Source organism: Rattus norvegicus, chromosome 10 (genome assembly GCF_021556685.1).
Source record: "Rattus norvegicus strain SHRSP/BbbUtx chromosome 10, alternate assembly SHRSP_T2T, whole genome shotgun sequence".
In the NCBI taxonomy this organism is placed as follows: domain Eukaryota; kingdom Metazoa; phylum Chordata; class Mammalia; order Rodentia; family Muridae; genus Rattus; species Rattus norvegicus.
The window spans coordinates 25,362,040-25,367,500 of NC_141543.1; the positions used below are offsets into that span (position 1 = coordinate 25,362,040).

The 5,461-nt window shown below is 44.8% G+C and overlaps 1 long non-coding RNA gene across 4 annotated transcripts in view; it reads right to left on the reverse strand.

Annotated features, from left to right (window-relative positions):
* Positions 1-1,231: 1,231 nt before the first annotated feature.
* The window catches only part of LOC108352070 (uncharacterized), a 48,009-nt gene continuing 43,779 nt past the window's right edge, over positions 1,232-5,461 (reverse strand). For 2 of the 4 annotated variants that reach the window (XR_015631163.1, XR_015631161.1), the window contains 2 exons: positions 4,340-4,532; positions 1,232-2,588 (listed from right to left, as the gene is read on the reverse strand). This is a non-coding gene — a long non-coding RNA (uncharacterized LOC108352070). The remainder of the gene's footprint in view (positions 2,589-4,339; positions 4,533-5,461) is intronic. The other 2 variants (XR_015631164.1, XR_015631162.1) reach the window with 1 other exon arrangement.

The window sequence follows — 5,461 nt, forward strand, 5'->3', positions numbered from 1 at the left end:
CCATATTAGATACCCATTAGGCCTAGATCTAGGGCTTAGAATTGGCCCACCCCAACATCTACCCCATCAATAAACTGCTGGAGTTCATGAAGAGGCCGGTCCCACAGATCCAAACTACAGGATCCTATGACACAAGGCAACAACAAGATATTTAAGAGGAGTCCCAGTGAGGTTCCAGTATTGATAGAGTAGCAGAAGCCAGAGGCCTCAAACCAGACCGACAAGTCATTGCAATGAACATTTGCAAAGAAGTGTGAACAAAAGGATATAGTGTGGGCCACACTGACATTCTACAGCTCCCACAATGAGATTTCTTTTCTTTGCTGTGGGGAAGGTTGCATGGGTGGAGGGCAGATACAAGCAAAGGGGGAGATGGGTAGGATTGGGGTGCATGATGTGAAATTCACAAAGAACTAAAACTGTTAAAAAAAGAAAATAGTTCATAAAAAAATAAGATGCGGTAAATGATATGAACTCATCATACCAAGAAGAAAGGGAAGAACTGTAGGAGGAATGTAAACATTTATTTGGATACCTAATGTCTCTAAAGAAAGATGTCTTTGGATGTAGCAGTTCACTCGAGCCCTTTAAAGGCCTGAGGTGAGAAGCAGGTGGAGAAGGGGAAGGGAGAAAAGAAGGTGAAAGTTCACCCAAAACTACCTAAAGAAGTGGCTCTTTGCTGTGACAAGAAAGGGCAACCCAAGCCACTGTCTAGCGGCTCATCTGACCTATTGGTTCAAATTTTGCAGACACATACGCCAGGCACGCAGGTGGCAGGCGTGGACGCAAGTGCACAAAATGGTCACTTCCTAGACTGTCATGTTCAGAATCTCAATGTCTTCCAGGGTTCAGTAGTACAATGAACGGTCCTTGGAATGTTGGTTCGAGGAGAGCACCAGGGCCCAGTTACTGTTTCTGGCCTATTTGCTCAGCAGACTAATTATCGTACAGGTCATAGCTGGGAAGGCAGTGGGTCAGGGGACAAACCCCTTGTACCCAATCCAAGGCCTTTACTCTTTAAAATCCGTATAAGCAATGAGCTTTCAGGTTAAATGCATCCTATCTCATCCTAATTTATTTATCCAAAGGTCTTCCATAGCTCTCCGTGCTTCTTAAAGCAGATGAACAAATCCCTAGATGGCAGAGAAATGAGGGATAGATGTAATTTGAATAATCATTATAACGGATACTTTAAAAAGCATTAGCTTTCTATTAATAAACAAACCCATCCTTTCAGTAAATCTATTTTATTAAAGCCACTTTCTTAGTAAATATTACAGGAGCAATACATGTAAATACAGTGAAGATGTGAGGCTATAAAAGTGGCAGAAACCTATAAAGCGCCAATTTAGAGTTTGTCCAGCTTAATTTATATTCCATTTATACTCCTCTCCTCAAAAATTAATACGTGGAAGCCCTGGTCCCAATTCCTTCCAAATGCAAGCGCAGCTCGAGATGAGTGTCTTTACTGAGGCATTCCAATTAAAATGAGACCATTAGGACTGTCGGTGGTCTTACTAGTGTCCTTATGAAATTTGAGAAGTTTGGACACCAAGACAGGTAAACATAATGAAAATACAATGTGGAGATGCCAGGGAGAGGGCAACCATGTATATAACCAAGGAGTGAAGAAGCAGAATGCCCCTTCCATTTTCCAGAAGGCATCAACCCTGCTAACACTATTATTGGTCTCTAGAGATATCAGATAGTCCACTCCTGTGGCTCAAGCCATCCAGTTGATGAGACACCAGGAAAACAACCCTAGCGATTTCATACAGAATTTGCCTTCATATACTGGAAGCCAGTTGGAAACTGAAAAGATGTTCCTCATTCTTCAAGTAAAATAACGGACATACCATTAGCTTTGGAATCTGATTTCCTTGTGCCACATTCCATGAGGGTAACAGCAGTCCCTAACTTGGGAAATCTCCCTAGAAATAAAGTCCCCCAATCACCGTTCCGTTCTCTCCTTTGCTCACTCTAAGACTCCGTGTTTGGAAAGCACTATGTCTCCGAGGATTCCAAAAATGTCAATCATCTCCACAGCTGGATGGAAGGAGAGTAAAGGCAGGTCCCATGGGGAAGTAAAGAGGTTGGAAGAGCTGTCTAGACAGACAGCCTCAATATTTAAACTTGTCTGTACATACGTGAATGATCCCAGAAGCTCCCAATGCTACACTGGCCTCCAGACAGTCTCTTGAGAGAGGAGGGGGTTGGCCACCAAACACGTTGCTTGATGGTGGCAGCGGAAGGCACGCGATGATTGATGGAAAAGGGTTGTGTACCTCCACTCTAGATCCTAGAATCATAGTTCTTCCTGTGCCTACTCGCTGCGGCCTGTTGTGACTGGAACTCAAATTTCCTGCTCACTGGCAAACTCCCAGGACTCGAAGTCCTCGGTACCTTCTGTTTAGTCTGGATATAAGAGAATGAGGGAGTTCTAGTCTCAAAAGTAGGTTCTTTTAACAGCAGAAAAGAAAGGTATCTCTTCCTTTTGTTCTTATGGTAACAAAGGCTCCTTCCTCAGTGGCCGTTTGGACACAGGAACTTCTCTTCTGGCACCATGTTATTCTCTTGAAGAACAGCATCTGAGACGAGAATAAGAGAAGAATACGAGGAGTCAGCCAAGTGAAGTCAAATCAGACTCTGTCACTCATATGAGAGATGGGCTATTACGCTGTATTCCAGTCCTGTTTCGGGAGAAATGGCGAGCAAGATCTTCTTTAGTTTGGTTAGTTTTGGTTAGTCCGTATCCACATGCACAGCGCTAGTTCCCAAAGCGGCATGGACAAAAAGAATCTTTAGTTGAAGAGAATGAAGACTGTGTAAATACTATTTTTTTCAAGTCCCCTCTCCAATATGTTAATAACAATGTCGAAACCAACAATAACTATTTTCTGACACACTAGGTTAGGTATTGGGGATTCACTGATTAGCAATGCAACAGGGACCTCTGCCCTTGCCCAACTTATGACCTTGGTGTATCAACCTCGTGGTGGTGGATAGATGCTCTTCCTTTACATGGGTTAACCATTAACTGCACTAAAGGGGCTATGATGTTCCCTCCTTTGAAATCAGCAAAACTGCTGGGGGGTTAGCTTTGCCTTTGCAGGTGTGCAACAGAGGCGACTCCCAGGACTTCAGTCCACCTGCTACCTCCACACTTCCCAAGAAACCCCGCAGATGCCTTTGATCATTTCAATACGTGATGGTTCCCAGAATGCAAGTGTACATCCTTAGACACTCTGAGGCTTCCTCGCTGCTTTCCCCTTGGAGACTGGGATTAGGGACTAGCACTGTTATTTTAACTTCTCTCTGTGTCTTCAAAAGCTCAGTAACAGAAATGCAGTTTCAATCCCACCACCTACTCTGTCCCTCCTCTTCCTCAGTGCTACCGCTGTTCCACACTCTGAGAACGACTTGGTCCTTGGCAGAGTTTCTAAACTTGACGTTGGCCTTGCTAATTATCCACTCCTTTTTCTCTTTGGGGGTTCTTAACCAATAATAGTAGCAGAGAGAGCTCACGGAATTGCAGTTTCCAGGATGGGATTTACTAATCCTCCGACGTGAGCTGCTGGTCACCCATATTTTTATATACGGATTGACTTTGAAGTCATAGGGAGCCTCCCACTGCTTCCTCTCTGCCATGGCCCACGTTTAAACTTTCGCTGCCCTCTCTGGAGCCTGCACAGCTGGCGCTAGTCAACCAGCTGTCTGGAAGAGCACAGCCTGCTTTGCCCTGCTGTGTCAGAAAGCTGAGGAGGATGCTGACCCTTTAGATAGTCCCTTGCAGGCAGATGCAGAGCTGCTGTGGCATGCCTTCTGCATGAGAGCAGGGAAAGAGTGAAGCCAGGGCCACTTGCTGACCAGGTGGAACGAGGGGAGAGTAGTCAGAGCTCATTAGCCACCATTAGGCCAGAGTGTCTCCACTCGCTGAGCCCAGGATACAATCTTTCTGAAAAGTGGCCATGAGGGAGCTAGTGATTGCTTTACTGGGTGGAAAGATCACAGAGGTCTTGGTAGCGGGCGCTCCTTTTCTGAAGGGTGAAGTCAAGAGAAACAAGCACTACCTTTAATAGTCAGAACTCACACAAAACCTCTCCAGACCGTAGGCTGGAGCGCTTTCTTCTGTGAACAGCCAGAGAAAGAACCTAAAGAAACATAAACCCAGAAGAGGGAGACTTTTCCCTGTGGAAGCGTAACATCATGGGCACATTTGCTTAGAGTCAAAAACTGCCCCAAAGAACCCAGAAGTCCTAGTGCCTATGACAACCGGCCTTTGCTCATTGATTCTGCCTGGAATGCAGAAGACTGTACCTGAGAGCATCCATACACCTACCTCAGCTCAGGGTTCCGGATGGCACTCAGTAGCATCGCAGAACAGCTAAGAAGTCTTTGTGAAAGAGCTTTGATCAAGTGGCCTTAGGCAGTACATGGCTTATCCTATTCCCAATTCAATAGGCTCCATCTGTCGCCTGTCACCTTCTTACCAGCAGCCTTCTCTTCTGTACCAGCAACCCTAAGGGGCCAGGCTGCAAAATCAAAGCCTCATCTTAGTAGATGTCCTGTTGCTCTGGACCAGAAGGGAACAGAGGGAAAGGTCTGGTGGACTTTCTTTTCTCCTCCTTCTTTTGGAACATTTTAATTTAAATGTCTGTTTATTACATAAATATTATGAGAACTCTAAAGGACAGATGTTTTTCTCCTTATCTCAGAGGAGTGTATGGGTGGAACTCAGGAGTTGAAGAGGCCTAGATGTAAACTCTAGCTTGGCTTGTGACTCATAACAGAAAATGGTTTTCAGTACTTCCCCACTATCCAAGGGGAATCTATCCCAAGACCTCAATGGATGTATGAAATCATAATTAGTACTGACAGACAGATGCACATATATACACGCACACATACACACACGAGAGAGAAACACATTTCCTGCTCATACATATCTATGGTAAAGTTTATAAATGAATCATAGTAACAAACTAACAAGCAAGTAAAATAATGATAACGAGGTCATCGACATCTCTTACAAATGATCTGTTTGCTCAGCCGTCCCTGTCAGTGTTCACACGCCACAGTTGGACACAGTACTGTAACTGTGGAATACAGAACCCCAGATACCCGGTGACCTTGGCACCAAGGCAACCTTCTGGTTGGTGTGTGAGGGGAGACAGCAGACACAGTGTTAGATCCTGAGGGCAAAAATGTCCTTAGTCCCTGCTTCTGCTGCTGTAAATCTGTTGTCCTCCTTTCTCATTTTTGCCCAGAGATGCAAAGATATTTTCATGCACGTAGATGTAACTTTAATTTCTGTACTTTAACACCAGGTTATGCAGAGACAGGTGGATTTCTGTATGTTTGAGACTACTCTCATCTACGCAGTGAGCTCCAGATCAGCCAAGGCTACATAGTGAGACTCTGTCTCAAACACACACACACACACACACACACACACACACAC